Here is a 17,397-nt window from a genome sequence, read left to right as displayed (position 1 = left end):
AAGAAATGCACACTTTAATTTAAGTCTGAAGTCAGCATTTCTTACGTACATAGGAAGTTAAGGTTTAGAGAACAGGATCTCAGCACATGCTTTCATCTGAGTAGGAAAGAATATCATGTACATAGACATGTATATAAACCTTTCTTTGTTGAAGTTCAATGGAATGCAAAATCTGCCCTCCATTTTCTCACCAAGGCACAAAACCTCTGCAAGGATGAAGTTAGAGGAGATAGAAGAACAGTACTTTTAGATTTAAATGGTGTGTGTGTGTGTGTGTGTGTGTGTGCTTTATATTTTAAAGAGTTTTTTTTTTTTTATCAAGTTCTTCCTTTGTGATATTTAGAAGCATCGAACCATTCCAACACTTAGAAATTAATATATTTCATGGAACTTTATGCATGGGTCAAATGAAAAGCTACCTTGCTGTATCACAGTACCTTTAGGTGTTCGGCAAGAGACTAATAATTTAGCATGTGGAAGAAATGTCTCCATGAGAAATAATGAACCTGAGAAGATTGGATTTTCAATAATTTATTCTTATTATTATCTTTTAGAGATAATAATATTATCTTGCTCTGTTACTTAGGCTGAATTGCAGTGGCATGATCATAATTCACTGTAACCTCAAATGCACCACCACACCTGGCTAATTTTTTCTTTTTAAATAATTTTTTGTAGACGTAGGATCTTGCTATGTTGCCCAGGCTGGTCTCGAACTCCTGGCCTCAAGAGATCCTTCTGCCTCAGCTTCCCAGAGCACTGACATTACAAGCATGAACAACTGTACCCGTCCAATACTTCTTTTTTTTTTAATTACAGAAGTTTCTTTAGTAATTTCTGTAAATCCAGATTGTCAGAAGAAAACAAAGCACAAAAATTAATCTCCACCATCTTTCTCTTTATACCCTTCTTGAACTCTTTATTCCTGCTTGATCAAAACTATAATTTTTTTTTGGCAGATTTTTCCTTCAGCAATGTTCATATATCTTGGTCCCCGACTTCAATAATGTTTCAGTGGCTCAGGCTGTTCAGGCCACCACTGAGTTCTATGGTGGCCTGAATGTGACACAGGAAGCAAAATTGTCTTTGCCAAAGGTTTCATTGACCCTTGACATGCTTTGGGAGTCATAAAAGATATCAGTAAAGATTTGCCTGCTGTTTACATTGAAGGTAACACAGTTGTTCATATTTGTAGGGATACAAAATGAACGACTTTGTTAACTATTGGGCTTAAAGGTTTTCAATAAGTGGTTTACACAGTTTCAGATAATGTGACGTAAGGTCACATTCTTTCAGGACTCTTGTTACTCATTAAATTGAGCTATTTTGTCTATACACATTTGATTTGAAGGCAAGTGATGTACCCAATGATGTATCTACCTAGTTTTTAGTACAATAAATTCATGAGAGATGCAAGGAACCTGTGACTGAAAATTAAGTTTTGTTTGTTGGAAATTATTGAAGTAAGCTTTAAAATAATCCAAAATAATCCATTTTTAGTATTGAAATGTTCACATGTTATGCCACTTGCAAAATGAAAATCTTCAGTTTATTATGTTAATGTATTTGCAAAGCTATCACCTTGATTTCAAGCCCAAAGTCTTCCCAAATCCTTGCAAATCAATCAAAGAAAAGTCAGGTGTAGGTGCATGAAGGAGGCTTCCATATATATATTTCTAGATCACTGTTAAGTCAGGGCAGATAAAATACACGTCCCGGTGACCTGGCTTCGTCAACACGTGACTTTGCAAGTCACGTAAACTATCTGAGCTTCAGTTTGGTTTTGTTTTCTTTAACCTGAAAAAGAAAAGAAAAAAAAAATTTATTAAACATAGCTTAAAATTCTACAAAACTGTAAATCATGCTTTTGTTCTTACTTTAGTAGCCGTTAAATTTCTACTTGTAACTTCCAGGGAATAAACTCATATTCTGGGAGCTTAACTTACGTCATACTTTTGAGTTGAAGGATGAGATTATTAAAAACATTAATCTCTAAATTGACAAGATTAGGCAATTTCCTATAGTGTTCATTCATTTGTATCACTTGATAATTAATAACAAGCAATAAGTGTTTTAAATAAATATTGGGCCAATTAATTGAGAATTTCTGGGAATTGTCCTGGACATGGGTATTTTTAAAAGCTCCCCAGATGTGTTGATGTGCAACCAGAGTTAAGCATACTGGCTGTAGAGGTATTCTGATCTTTCCTTTTCGCATTTTGGGTGAAGCTCACTGTGCAAATTTGTATCCAGCCCAAACTACCGATTCAACTGAACTAACTCGTACAGGAGAAAAAATCTTTTGAGTTTCTGCAAAAGTGGCTAACTAACCCAAGCGATTGAAGAGAAAGGAAAGCTCAATGGAATGCAAAATCTGCCCTCCCTTTTCTCACCAAAACACAAAACCTCTGCAAGGATGAAGTTAGAGGAGATGGAAGAACAGTACTTTTAGATTTAAATGGTGTGTGTGTGTGTGTGTGTGTGTGTGTTTTGTATTTTAAAGAGATTTTTTATCAAGTTCTTCCTTTGTGATGTTTAGAAGCATCGAACCATTCCAACACTTAAAAATTAATTGTACTGGAGGATCATGTGCATGCTAATTATTGGTTGCTACAGAAACAGACTGGATTTCCTAGGACTATGTCAATTTTATGTAATCTTGTTCTTTTCAATAAAGCTCATTTATGAAATGTACATATGTGATTTGATTAAATCATTTTGTAAGCTATCTTTGTGTGTGTGTGTGTGTGTGTTGGGGGGTGGTTAGGAAAACTATCTGGGCCCAGGTGTCCCTTTATGAATTTTTTATACCAGGGAATTTTGCCATCGATGTCCCGTGCCTACATCAGCCAATCAGAAAGGAACTTGTAAAGCATACTAGAATCCCTAGGAAACATTGGTTCCTAATCCTCTTGGAACTTGGAGTCTGTCATCTACTCACAATAACACCAAGTGGGAACATTTCATTAAAATTCTGTCCAGACTAGTTTATTTTCAGTTCTGAAAATAGACTCAGTTAACAAAATTTCATGAATTAAAAATTTTTTATGTTGGAGCTTTATAGCACATACTTTTCTACAGAGAACAATTCTGTCATTATTAGTCACATTTATTCAAAATTCAAGATACAAGAGAAAGTCTTCTGAAACAATATGCACAAGCACATTATTGAATTACTCTGCAGCTTTCCTTGAAGATGCATCTTGTCCAAGTACATTTTTATCCTGCAAATGAACTGCTTTTAACTGCCATTTGAGCTGCGAGAGTCATTCAATGGCTTGCCATTGCTTTCAAGGTGAAGATGGACTTGGTTCATCTGGTTTCCAGGGCTCTGAGTAAGTCATCCGACTACCAGCTTCTCTACCCTTGTTTTAGACCAACTTTTCTCCATATCTCCCTTCCAGCCACACTGTCTTCTTCAGTCCCTCATATTCTTCATGCTTTGCTGGCCACAGGACTTTTGACAATGCCATTTTTTACCACCTGGATGGTTTCTCTTGGCTTTTGTGACCTCATTATCTCCCATTCACCTTTGAGATCTCAGCTCAAACATCTCTTGTTCAGGGAAGGCTTACCCGACTTTCCTTCCAAGATAAAATCTCCTCTCAGATAAGTCAGGATGCTTAATTCTATCATCAGCCTTATTTGTCTTTTGCCATGTAACCTGACATATTCACAGGTTGCAGGAATCTGTGAAGGGACCATTATTCTGCCACAGGTTCCTCGTAAGTACGGGCCTCTGCTCACAGAAGCATCATTAGCAGGGTCTTTTCTCCTCCAGGAGATGTGCCTCCCAGACATCAATTTCTATGTCTTTCACTTTATTGCCAACAATTGACAACAGGACTGCTTACAAACCTATCTAATTTATTACATGCCAACAGGTATTCTGAGAAAAAAAAAACCTTAGAAGGACAGTGAAAGGGAAGAATGTAACTTTACTTAAGCTAATTGACTCTTTGGAGCTCAGTTCCTTTCTTTCTTTCATCTCTTCCTTCCTTCCCTTCCTTCCTTCCTTCCTTCCTTCCTTCCTTCCTTCCTTCCTTCCTTCCTTCCTTCCTTCCTTCCTTCCTTCCTTCCTTCTTTCCTTCCTCTCCCTCTCTCATACTCTTCCTTTCTCTCTCTCTCTCACACTCTCTCTTTCTCTCTCTCTTTCCTTCTTTCTCTTGCTTGCTTGCTTTTTTTTGAGACAAAGTCTCACCCAGGCTGGAGTGCACTGGCACAATCTTGGCTCACTGCAACCGCCGCCTCCCAGGTTCAGGCTATGCTCATGCCTCAGCCTTCTGGGTAGCTGAATTACAGGTACACACCACTAAGCTTGCCTAATTTTTGTACTTTTAGTAGAGATGGGGTTTCACCAAGTTGGCGAGGCTGTTCTCGAACTCCTGACCTCAAGTGATCCACCCACCCTAGCCTCTCAGAATGTTGGGATTACAAGAGTGAGCCACTGAGCTCTTTTATTATTTATTATGAGCCAGGTTTTATTATATCTAAATGTAAGAATGGAATTAGATCTTCTATAAAGTATGTTGAGGTCTAAATCTAGGAATCTTTAAGCATAATGTAAGAATAAGACTTTATAAAGGTTATGATTTAGTCACTTCGAGAGTTTTAAATTGTATTGTTTCAGAGAACTAGAAACTTAAAAAATGCTAACCATCTTGATGACTTCTGTTTTTCTCTCACCTACTCTGCAAACTGATTCATAGAGAAGTTTGGTAAAATAAATGAGCATCGTTGGAATCTAATTTTTAAAAAATGCTTTGATAAGCTTCTAATTAGCTAAGAAAAAATTTGGAAAACTTGTGATACACAAGATACTGAGTTTTTAAGTATATGATTGTTTTAAGGCTAATATTAACTGATTCTTTGACACAAAAAACACTGATTCTTGGCTCAGCTCACAGACCCTCCCTCCATTAAACCTCAGATAAAAGGGATTCTATCCCAGCTAGACTCCCACGGCACTAATTCAGTACCTCTCTTAGTATTCATCACATCTCAAGGTTAAGTGCCTTTTGCCCACTGCTAGATTAGATTCCAAAGAACATGGAGGTTTTATTCCTCAATGTTTCTCCTACCGAGCCTTTGAACATAAGAGGTGCTTAAGCAAGATGTGTTGAATGAGCACATTTATTCCAAATGGTATTTTAGGGAAAGCTGGAGGTAATAAAGAGGCACTTAGTATCAACTCATGGTAGTAAATGGAGGTCACAGCTAATCTTCAACAGCTCATCAATGCTTCCCAATGGCAAATGGTAATATCCATCAGTAGTTGGTCAAGCCTGTAACTTAGTGGATTAAAAATTAAATTCCTACTTTAAGGTCAAAAGAGAGGAGACATTCCTTCAATTGATATCATGGGTCATGGTCATTATTTTATAAAACTATTTCTGCACCAATCACTGGTAAACCACTGCTAATCAGGCTTTTTCCACCTGGGGCTTTGTTCCTTCCGTCTGAAATACTCCTCCCCACACTGTTTCAGGCTGGCTTCAGATTAGATGTCACCGCAGGTTCAGATCAAATGTTACTTTTTAAGAGACAGTGGTCCTTCACCCCCTATATAGGCAGCTCCAGCTCCCAGCTGAGTATGTGGCACACCATAGTTGCCTTTTTTGTTTTTTTGTTTTTTTTGAGATGGAGTTTTGCTCTTCTCACCCAGGCTAGAGTGTAGAGGCGCGATCTCTGCTCACTGCAAGCTCTGCCTCCCAAGTTCAAGCGATTATCCTGCCTCAGTCTCCTGAGTAGCTAGGATTACAGACACCTGCCACCACACCTGGCTATTTTTTGTGTTTTTAATAGGGACAGGGTTTCACCATGTTGGTCAGGCTGGTCTCGAACTCCTGACCTCAAGCAATCCACCTGCCTTGGTCTCCCAAAGTTCTGGGATTACAGGCGTGAATCACTACACTGGACTGCAATTGCTTTTTAAATATTTTGTTTCCTTCATGCACAGCCAAGGGTGGGGCAAAGGCACCCTGGTTGCCAAAGGTGAACTGGGAACCATATCCACAGCTGCCTGGGCTCTGGAGCTCTGTCAGCCCTCCCCCGCCTTCACTTGCACCTGCTCCTTCTCCATTCCCAAGGCTGCACTTTTCTTGCTTTCCTGTTAGCTTTGTGCAGAGCTGGATGCCCAGTTTGCCTGACCTAGGAAAAAGTGAAAATGTAGGACTCTTTGTTCAAAAATCAGAACACTTCTTTTCTGATTCAAAAAGAGAACACTTTTTTCCCTAGTCTCTCTTGACCTGCTGTATTGTGTTTTATTCACTGGTTAGTGTTGCGAATCCTCTACACTGGGCTACTCTTGAAGGAAGTGTGAGTCCACCCTAGGCCCCACCCATATACACGCTCAAGCCTCCATCTGGAGGTGGCCGGTTGGGGAAAACTCCAAGCCTCTCTCGGGAGGTGGGGAGGGAACAGGAGGGGGGACACACCTGAGTAGAGGCTCCAGCCCTTGTGCAGCCCATAGGACTTTAGACAAATTCAAAGATAAAATTATTAAGCATTTCAAGACAGTGACCCCAGAGCATTACACGTTTAGCTCAGGGTCCCCCCTTCTGAGTGTGGCACCCTGGGCGACAGCTCTAGTCTCTGGTCCACGAAGTCACCCTTGTTCTGTACTTAGCTCTCAAAGTCTCCCTCCCTTCCCCTCCCCTCCCCTCCTCTCCTCTCCTCTCTTCTCCATTTGATTCAACGTGAACAGTGAAGTCACATACTTGAAAATCACTTTCAGTGTTGTGGTTTTCTCATTTTTTCAAGTTACACCTCCTGACTCTAAGAAGCTGGCAACCTGGCAGGGAAGGAGGGCAGTGCCACCATCCCCAGACTGTGATGCTCACAGTGCAACGCTGCTTGGGACAGGGGGTTGCAGAGGAGCAGGTTTTCTCTGGCCAGGAGATGCCACCATACTCTGTCATTGCAACAGCAAAGCAGCTGTTTGAATTCCTGGGGACCCCTGTCGTGGTTGATTCCAGTCTGCAGATCCATTGGAAGCTAACGTGCGTTTTATATTCACAGAGAATTTTGAGTTTTATTTCCTTTTGGCTTATGCAGTCATTTGTCAGACTCCAAAAGACTATTTTCAGCAGGACGTTTTATAGACCATATAAATCTCTGTCTTGTTTTCCCCTCTACCATAAAACTGTCACTGTTGGTGGCATCTAGGCAAAGGAAGCCAAGGCAACTTCTTCCTGATGGCTCTTCACTGCAGAGGGTAAGTTAGGTCTCTTTTATTATTTTCTCTTGGACCTTTTCATATCTCCTTTCTCATGTGCAGGGGAGTAACTCCCCCACCCTTATGAGTGTATTGGGGCAGGTGTGGGGAGGGAGGTTGAGAGGTTGTGCGGGGGTAGGCGGAGGTGGGGGGCCGCTTCCCACTGTACAAGCTAAAACTCCAGATGTTCGCCTCCCTTCTCTGGCAGTGAGAGCTGGTGACAGGAGACAACCTTGGCAAAACAGATCTATCCACAGGAACTGTGGCTCTGGAGCCAATCATGGAAGACTCGGAGTGAGGGGATAGCCCTCCAGCAGCTGTTAGCAGCGGTGTGAGTGCCAGTGTGCTGAGGCCAGGCCCAGGCAAGCTCCAGAATGCAGTCAGGATGATGCCCCTCAGGCCTGATGTTTCTCCGGTTCTGGCTGTGTCTCCTCCTTGCTTTGTTTCTGTGCTTTATCGGTCTTGTTTTCCAGCCTTATTAGCTGTTCCATGAGCTCCTCAATATCTTAACAAAAAAAGTTTTTCAGGTTCTACCTACAGCAGGCTTCTCACTATTCTTTAAATATGTACAGCACTCTTAGGGCCTCTCTCCTGGTGCTTCCCTCCTCCTGGATGGCTCTCTCCCCGCAACATCCAGATGGCCGTCCCTTTCACACCTTCACGTCTTTGCTCTATGTCAGGGTCTCAATGAGACCTACCCTGGTCACATTACACCCTCGTTAAAATTCGCAAACTGTGCCTCCACCTGGAAATCCTGATTGCCTTACCCCACTTCACTTTTCATTTACCCATAGCACGTACCAACTTCTACCATATGATAACATTTATGTTTATTAGTTGGAGTCATATGACATTCATATTTGTTCATTTTTTTGCCCACAAAAATGGCAATTTCATATCATTCAACTTAATAAAATATACTTATCTTTAAAATAATTTTTTAAGAGATGGGATCTCACTCTGTAGCCCAGGCTGGAAGGCAGTGGCATGATTATGGCTCACTGCAGCCTCGAATTCCTGGGCTCAATCGATCTTCCCACCTCAGCTTCATGAGTAGCTGGGACTACATGTGTGCATCATGCCTGGCTATTTTTTTTTTTTCAGGGTTTTAAAGATACGATCTCTCTATATTGTCCAGGTTGGTCGCAAACTCCTGGACTCAAAAATATACTTATCTTTCACTGTTCTCATTTCCATGTGAGCTACAGAAGAGCAAAGATCTGCATCTATTTTGTTTTAACAACTTTATTGGGGGTGCAATTGACATAGCATAAATAACCAGTGTTTATTGACTTAAGCTCAACAACAAGCTGCGTATATTTAAAAGGTATCATCTGACAAGTTTCAACATATGAAACCACCATTGCAATCAAGAAAATGAATGTGCTGATAATGAACGTGAACCCCCTGAAGGTTTTCTTGTGCTCTTTTGTAATTCCTCTCTCCTGTCTCTCTTTATATCACTACCTTCTCCTGTCCCCAGGCAACCACTCATTTGTTTTTACTATAGATTCATTTGCATTTTCTAAAATTTTACATAAATGGGATCATTTAGTACATATACTTTTTTGGTTTGCATTATTTTATTTTGACACTCATCCATGATGTTGCATGCATCAGCAGTTCATTGCTTTTTAAATTTTTTTGACATGGAGTTTCTCTTTTGTTGCTGAGGCTGGAGTGCAGTGGCAAGATCTCGGCTCACTGCAAACTCCTCCTCCCGGGTTCAAGCAGTTCTCTTGCCTCAGCCCCATGAGTAGCTGGGATTACAGGCATGCGCCACCACACTTGGCTAAGTTTTGTATTTTTAGTAGAGACAGGGTTTCACCATGTTGGCCAGGCTAGTCTCGAACTCCTGATCTCAAGCAATCCGCCTGCCTCAGCCTCCCAAAGTGCTGAGATTACAGGTGTGGGATTACACTGTGCCCGGCCTCATTGCTTTTAATCAGTGAGTAGTATTCTGTTACATGGATATACCAGTTTGCTAGGAACATTTATGTAGGAGTCTTTGTATAGACATAGGCTTTCATTTGTCCTGGGAAAGTATCTAGAAGTAGAAGAGCTGGGCCATATGGTAGTTTCTTTGTTTGACTTTTAAAGAAATTGACAAACTGTTTTCCAATATTGTACCATTTTACATTCTTACTAGCAGCAAATGAGAGTTTCAGTTGCTCATTTTTACCACTGCTTGATATGGTGAGTCTATTATTTCTAGTTTGCTTGTAGTAGTGTCTCCTTGTGGTTTTATTATCACTTGCATATCCTTAATGACTGGTGATACTGAGTACTTGTAATGTGCTCATTTGCCATCCATATGTTTTCTGTAGTAAGCATCTCTTCAAATCTTGTGCCCATCTGTTAATTAGGTTGGCTTCTCATTAGAGTTTATTAGAGTTTTGTTACATTCGACATTGAATTCTTTTATCAGGTAGGAGATTTGCAGATATTTTCTCCCAGACTGTGTCATGCTTTTCATTTTATTAATAGTATCTTTCAAAGAGCAGAAGTTACTCATTTTGATGAAGTCCAAATTTTTCCTTTACAGATTATCTTTTTGATCATATCTAAGAATTCTTTGCCTAACCCAAGATCATAAAAATTTTCTCTTATGTTTCTTCTAGAAGTTTTATAATATTACATTTTACATTAAGGTCTATGATCCATTTTGAGTTTAGTTTTATATAGTATGAAGCATATGTTGAAGTTCTATGGGAAACAAAGCATGCTGGAAATGGTAACTGTGTGGGTACAAATACTATTTTTTATTATTTAAATTTCTTGTTTAAAGCAAAAGCATCACAATATAGTATAGAGTTTAAAATATAGGTGGAAGTAAAATTTATAACAACAATGCCATAAAGACAGACAGGAGAAATCAAAGTTCTTACACAATACGTGAAACTTTAAATTGCTTTAAAGTTCTTATGCAATACATGAAATCTACTCGAAGGTAGACTGTGATGAGTTAGAGTATGCTATGAACCCTCAAGCAACCATCACATAGCTATGCAGAGTTATAGCTGGTAAGTCAGCAAGAGACCCAAAAGTATGTGGAAAACAAGGAAAAAGTGAACAAAGAACAGATGGGACAAGATGGTAGATGTCAACCCAACTACATCAGTAATAACATTAAACTTTAATGGTCTAAAGGCACTGTGAGAGTTTTCTGTTCTCCTCCACAAAGAACTCACAAAGAAAAGCAGCTTAACTCGACCATCATTGATTATATTGCACAGTTTCTGAAAACCAAGAATCAGGGAGCAGCTTAGCTGGGTGGTTCTGGCTTAGGGTGTCTCACCAGGTTGAAGGTCAAGCTGTCAACTAGGAATACAGGCATCTGAAGACTTGACTGGGCTGGAGGATTTGCTTCCAAGCTCTCCCGCATGTTTAGAGTTAGGAGGCCTCAGTTCCCACCGTATGAACCTCCATAGGGATGCTCCAGAGAGACCCAGAGTGAGAGAGAGTGGGAGAGTGAGAGGGACAGAGACAGAAAGAAACCAAGACAGAAGCCTTGATGCCTTTTATAATGTAATCTCAAATATTTATCCTAACAGGAGGGATGTAGGCATAAAGGTAGATAGGGGCTGTTGGAGTCTGTAGAAATTTTCTTTGATTATTTAAGTTTTAAAAGGTTGAATGTAAAATCTTTAGCTGAGAAACTGTCATCGAAGTTTGCTCTCTGCTTTCAAGCCAAGCATCACACTGAATTTATTTTTATTTTCTCAATTTTGGCCTCGAATAGGTGAGGCATAAAAAATAAATTCCAGATAAACACTGAACTGCCTCCAATTAAAATGGAAAATTAGGGAGTAAAAATTTGTTTTTGACTGCCCCAAATCGACAAATTAAAAAAAAAAGGAATAATTAATACATAGGTAGGAATCTGCTACCGGTGTAGTTACCTCGTCTGTCTAGAACGCTTACTGGGGATTGATATTAACGTGATAGTTTCCATTTAGACTTCTACAGCTGGAGAGACAATTAAATCACAGCCGCGGTCCCCCAGCAGTTTTGAGAGCTTGTGTGTGTCCATCCTCGTTCTGCAATGTTTACATTCCAACTAGCCTATCAAGGAATGTTTTTTGAGCTCCTACCAGGCAAGCAGCACAGTGCTAGACACTTGAATATTCCTCTATTCAGGACTAAGGAGTGTTAAATTAATTTCTGTGACTTCCTCCTAAGAGAAGATGTCTCATGAATTCAGAAAAAAATGGACATTTTTTTCCCTGGAACTCTCCAAAACAGGGTTCCTGGGGAGCTCTGTTTTGATGGCTTTGCCTATCATGCTAAAGGAGCAGAGTTTTAAATGGCCCCAGAGGCACCGTGGAAATATCGCCACATGCAAAGCCATGTGTATTTCTGTAGACCTCACCTCACAAGTCGTAACATAATGATCTTAAATAATAAAATGTAGCACAGGATCAGGACTCTGGGGAGGGGTGTACATTTGTGAGTAAAACCCCTGCTTGAGTTTATTCTCATCAGTTGTGATGGGCCAAATTTAGTTTTCAGTTACACTGTGAAGGCGTCGGTATGTTTGGAGCAAAAGTAATTTAACGCATAATTTAGCCATGTGAATATTTGCAGTTTGCAAGTGGAAAGGAGATATTCCAGTGTGACAGATAAAGTTTGCTTCCTAAGACATTTTCCTTACTTATGATCTTATCACTTAGAAAAGATGCTTAAGTATTGTCATCTGAATCATCTCTATTAATTTAAAAAATGCTACACCTACCTCCTTCTGGTCTAAATAGAGAGGACACCATGTTGTTGTCCTAAAAACTGCATAGCTCTATCGTACCACATACCAAAATTGAGTTTATAATTATCTTAGATTTTAGGCAGTGGTTGTGTCTATATCTTTGTAGCTGTGTGTGTGTGTGTATGTTCACACCTACAGAACTGACCCCTGGTCGTTTTTTGTTAGAGAAAACCAGCATGACATATTTAATAAATTAGTGTTTCCTCTCTACCGACACATACGACTGTGATTATAAGATCGCTGCTACTAATGGAGATTGTGAAGGGGAACAAGCTCAGAGATCAGGGAGAGCTGGGGAAGGCATTAAAAAAAATGTGTCTCAGTGGCTCAGTTTCCATCCTGTTCGGTGTCTGCTTCCTGGTTCTTGCTTCATGATAGTTGCAAGAAGGTCTGGAGAGGTCTGCTGTGCCAGGATGAATGATGGAGAGGTGGCAACAACGCCCTTTGGTTCAGTTCTCTCTTTGTGGGAGATGTCAGGACAAAGAGGCATTCAGTCTCTGGCCTGGAGATTTTCTTAGGTGGATGAGGCGATGCACTGAGGGAGAAGGGATGAGTGATCCTGTATTCCGTGTTCCCGGGGAATAAAGTTATGGAGTAAGGAAAAAGCACTTAGTCAGACTGCTAATCTCTGTGACCAATAGCCACAGCAGCTGTCTCCTTTATAGATGGCGAAAGCAGCCAAGCAATGTCCCCTGAAGCTTGGTGGCAGAATTGTCTGGCATTTCAGACAAGGAGACTCGAAGCCTGAGGGTGTGCAAATTTCCAGTGGAGTGATAGTCAGACCTAACATTTATTGTGCATCTGCTATGCAATAGGCTGTGTCCTAGACCTTACATGCATTCACTTGTTTAGTCTTTACGCCAACCCTATGAAGTAGGGACTATTTTGACTCTTTTCAGATGCAGAGCTGAGGCCCAGAGAGGTTAATCAGCTTGCACAAAGTCACAGAGCTGCTAAGGGGCGAAGCCAGAATTTGAGCACAGGATACATAACAGATGGCACTCACATGAGGAAGAGAGACCTGTGGACATACCTGAAATTGATACTACCCACCCCCAACACACACATATTGAAATATACAGTGTTGCATATTTTTCTGGGGAAGTCAAGGAGTACATTAATGTAGTTCATTTGTGTGTGTGTGCATATCCACAATCTCAAAGGTAATTTCATGGAAAAAAGAAATAAATATTACACATTTAATTATAATAGGAAGAAACTCTGCAACATCCTGCCTTCAATAATGCAAATTTAGATACAATAAAATTGGTGATTGGCCTCCCTCCTCCAAGGTAGGCTCACGCCAATAATTTTCTTATTGACGAGGATTTTCACAGCATAATTATTGTACCTCTAACATGGAGAGGTATATGCACTGTCCATAGTTTGTTCTATCCCTGATCTTCTTACTTAATGTAAATTTATCCATGGTTAGAGAGATTAGAAAAAAGACAGACAACTGCAATATGACACCTCAGTGAATGAGAACTAGTCTATGTCTTGAAACATCAGAAAATAAGTGCATTAAAATGATGCTGGCATAGGGATGACTTTGACTCTTACTAAAAAAAAACATTTTTTTTTTTGCCACACTAAAGGTTTGTTTCTTGTACACATCGCACATACAATTGTCAGCAAAAGGCTGTGTTCTCCTGTAGTAATCATCTTTAAGGGACCCAGGGTGATAGAGGCTCCCCAACCCAAATCCCAACCCATTGCCTATAACCAGCATCTCAAGACAAGGTTAAAGAGTTCTCTGCAGCAGGCAAAGAGAGGGTTGAAAAGTAAAGCACCAGCAATGAAATGCTTCAGCCCAGTAGTGACACAAGTCTCTTACTAAGTAAAATATGTAAATAAACAAGATGCTTTTGGAAAACCACCCAAAACCAGTCAGTTAATGGAAAACACCCTCAACACTGTGTGTGTATCTTTCTCTCCTGCCTTTTAAAAATACTTCCACATCTAACTTCCTTTCTCAGATCTCTGCTTTGTTTATAGATAAAACACTTCCAAATACAAGGTGCCACCCTTCTGTCCTTTCTGAAGGATGGCACTTTGCATTAGGTGTAGTTGTTTTTAACTCGCTAGCCATGAATCTCACTTATCAAATTTTGTGGTATCTTTGAGGGTTTTATTTGTTTATTTATTTCATTGTACAAAAATTTTAAGTTCTTGCTCGACTAGCTACATTTGTGTGCGGCTAATACAAACAGGTGAAGAGAGGAGGGTGAATGGGATGATGTTCTGAAGGTCAAATATTCCAGGAGAGCAAAGAACACAGTTTGGATGCTTGGTGTGGTGCATTTGGAGAAGGGGAAAGGCCTTGGCCTTGCTTGATGGGCAAGGAAAGTGGCCTCCAAAGAGACTGCAGAGACAATCAGGCACCCAGAGCGTGAAGGTCCCGGCAGGCCCTGGAAAGAGATTTAAATGTGGTTCCTGGAGAAAATGGATGTATTGAGAAAGCAGATCTAGAAAACATCACATATTCTTTTTTGTGTGTGTGTGAGATGCAGTCTTGCTGTGTTGCCCAGGCTGGAGTGCAGTGGCGTGATCTCGGCTCACTGCAACCTCCACCTGCCAATTTCAAGTGATTCTCTTGCCTTAGCCTCCTGAGTAACTGGGATTACAGGCGTGTGCCTCCACACCTGCTAACTTTTGTATGTTTAGTAGAGATGAGGTTTCACCATGTTACCCAGATTGGTCTCGACCTCCTGACCTCAGGTGATCCACTCACCTCTGCCTCCCAAAGTGCTGGGATTACAGGCATGAGACACTGCACCCAGCCAAAATATCATGACATATTCTTCATTGTGGAAGGGAAAATGAAACAGTATATTTAAGGGAAATATAGATAGTACAAAACTTTTATCTAGACAAAAAACGATCCCTGTTTCTATTTTGGTACTTACATAACTGGACTTCGATTAATGACTTTCCTTTAGATCCATTTCTTGAAGGAAGATGGCGTGAGAGCCTGGAATCAGCAGAGGCTTGCTGTGCTGCCCCAGCCTAGGGCATGACTCCGTGAGGAAGGAGGGAGGGAGCAGGCTCAGGAGGAAACTGGAGGCTACAGAGACACATCCAGGGCTGGTACCCAGGAGGATGCAGATGAGTGGAAAGGGGCTGGCAACCCCAACCCAAATCCCTGTGGAGGTACAACCACCATCCCACGGATAGAGCCTCCTAAATCTGAGAGAAGAGGTGCTGAAGATTGCACTTGGGTACTGCCCGGGGAAGTGAGTGAACTGAGCCTTGGCCACGTTGAGAACTAGGACAGATGGCATTGTCCAATATAAGTATAATACAAGGCACACAGGTGGTTTAAAATGTTCTAATATCCACATTTAAAAATACAATAAAAAACCAAATGAAATTATTTTTAGTAATGTATTTTATTTAACCCACTGTATCCAAAATAGGATCATTTCAACATACAATCAATATAATGAGACATTTTTCATTCTTTTTTTTTCTGCTAGGGCATCCAAATCCAGTGTATTTATAGCATCGCTCTAGCCATATTTCAAGTTCTCAAGAGCTGCCTGTGGCTGGCGGCTACTGCATTGGACAGCGCAGGCTGAGGAATTAGGGGATGGTTTAACCAGCTGGATACGGTATGAGGCCAGACCACTCCCTGGAGAAAACTACAGCGGAAACTTTCCTGACCACACTGTGGTTTGCAATAATAGCTTGTTGGGAAAAAGAAAGGAACTTTTAGATGACATTCATCAGAAAAATTCCCAGATCACAACTACTGTGGAACTCCAAGGCACTTCAGCCATGAACCATCCCAGGTGCTTTCTGTAGGTTTGACCTTGTTCTTGAAGGTGTGAGCCTGGGTCAGTTGGGTCAAGGGCAAGTCTGAAAGGACCACATCAAACCGAGCATCACTCAGCCTCCCTTAGACTTCTAACCAGAATGCATTCCATTAACTTGATTACATTGAAAAATGTAAAGTTCAATGAGAAAAAGGTGTCATATATGTTTAACACTCTATTCCCACTATAATCAGTACTGTCAACTCAATTTTGTAGTATTTTACCTTTACAAATTCCCTTTGAACTGAGCTCATCCATTTTAAGAGAGAACTGCACCATTATAAGCCAAGGAAAGGTCATTGTGTAATATCTGCCTGAAATACGTATTATCCTGTCTCCTTAGCTGTCCTTTATTCATTTACTTGTTTTAGTTCTCTGCAAGAATTTACAAGCCTTTAGGTTAAGAACTCAAGGACTTTACTGTCCTTAATGGGTCAAACAACCAAACAAACCTTGAGCAGGCCAGACGTGTACAGAAAATAGAGTTCATGGACTACCTGTCCACTTTGCTCCTCTCACAGATCAGGGTTTACCTGCTCGCCCCTTGACAGGCCACTTCTGATTTGATAAGTCTCAGGCAAACAGTCGAGCCCTCAAGTTGTTAAAAAAAAAAAATCCATTTTAAATTTCGTTAACAAGCACATCTTTCAAATATCCTTTTGGGAAATCACCAGAATTTTATTTGCAGCTTCCTTCTTTCTCTTAAGTAAGAAAACCAAAAACTCAACATAGCAGTTCTTTTGTGAGTGAGGTCTATGCCAAAGCTCAGCTACTACTTTGCAAAGCTCATCTGAAGTTAACCCTCCCTCACCAGCTGAAAGTGAAATAAACATGCAAATATGCCTTTCACAGGAATAATGTCACCTTAATCCTAAAAGCAGTATAAATGTTTTATATATTGAGGAAAGTATCTGGGCCAGGGATTTATCATATAATAAAAGACTATATATTATTTTTATGTCTGGGTCCCTATTCAAGGCATGCTAAATTCTTCTTGTCTGTTGCTGACATTGACTCTGACATTGTGATGTGTAAGGCAGAGGTCTCCAACCTTTTTGGCACTGGGGACTGGTTTTGTGGAAGACAATTTTTCCATGGATAGGATAGGGGGATGGTTTCGGGATGAAACTGTTCCACCTCAGATTATCAGGCGTTAGATTCTCATAAGGAGCGTGCAACCTACATCCCTTGCATGCACAGTTCACAGTAGGGTCACACTCCTATGAGAATCTTACGCTGCCGCTGATCTGCCAAAAGGTAGAGCTCAGGTCGTAATGCTCCTTCGCGTACCGCACACCTCCTGCTACGCAGCCTGAATCTTTTTTTTTTTTTTTTAAATTATACTTTAAGTTCTAGGGTACATGTGCACAGCGTGCAGGTTTGTTATATATGTATACTTGTGCCATGTTGATGTGCTGCACCCATCAACTCATCAGCACCCATCAACTCGTCATTTATATCAGGTATAACTCCCAATGCCATCCCTCCCCCCTCCCCCTCCCCATAATAGGCCCTGGTGTGTGATGTTCCCCTTCCTGAGTCCAAGTGATCTCATTGTTCAGTTCCCACCTATGAGTGAGAACACCGCATGTTCTCACTCA

The sequence above is a fragment of the Theropithecus gelada genome, chromosome 12, assembly GCF_003255815.1.
Source record: "Theropithecus gelada isolate Dixy chromosome 12, Tgel_1.0, whole genome shotgun sequence".
Classification (NCBI taxonomy): domain Eukaryota; kingdom Metazoa; phylum Chordata; class Mammalia; order Primates; family Cercopithecidae; genus Theropithecus; species Theropithecus gelada.
The sequence above is the reverse complement of the archived record's forward strand: the minus strand, read 5'-3'. Positions refer to the sequence as shown.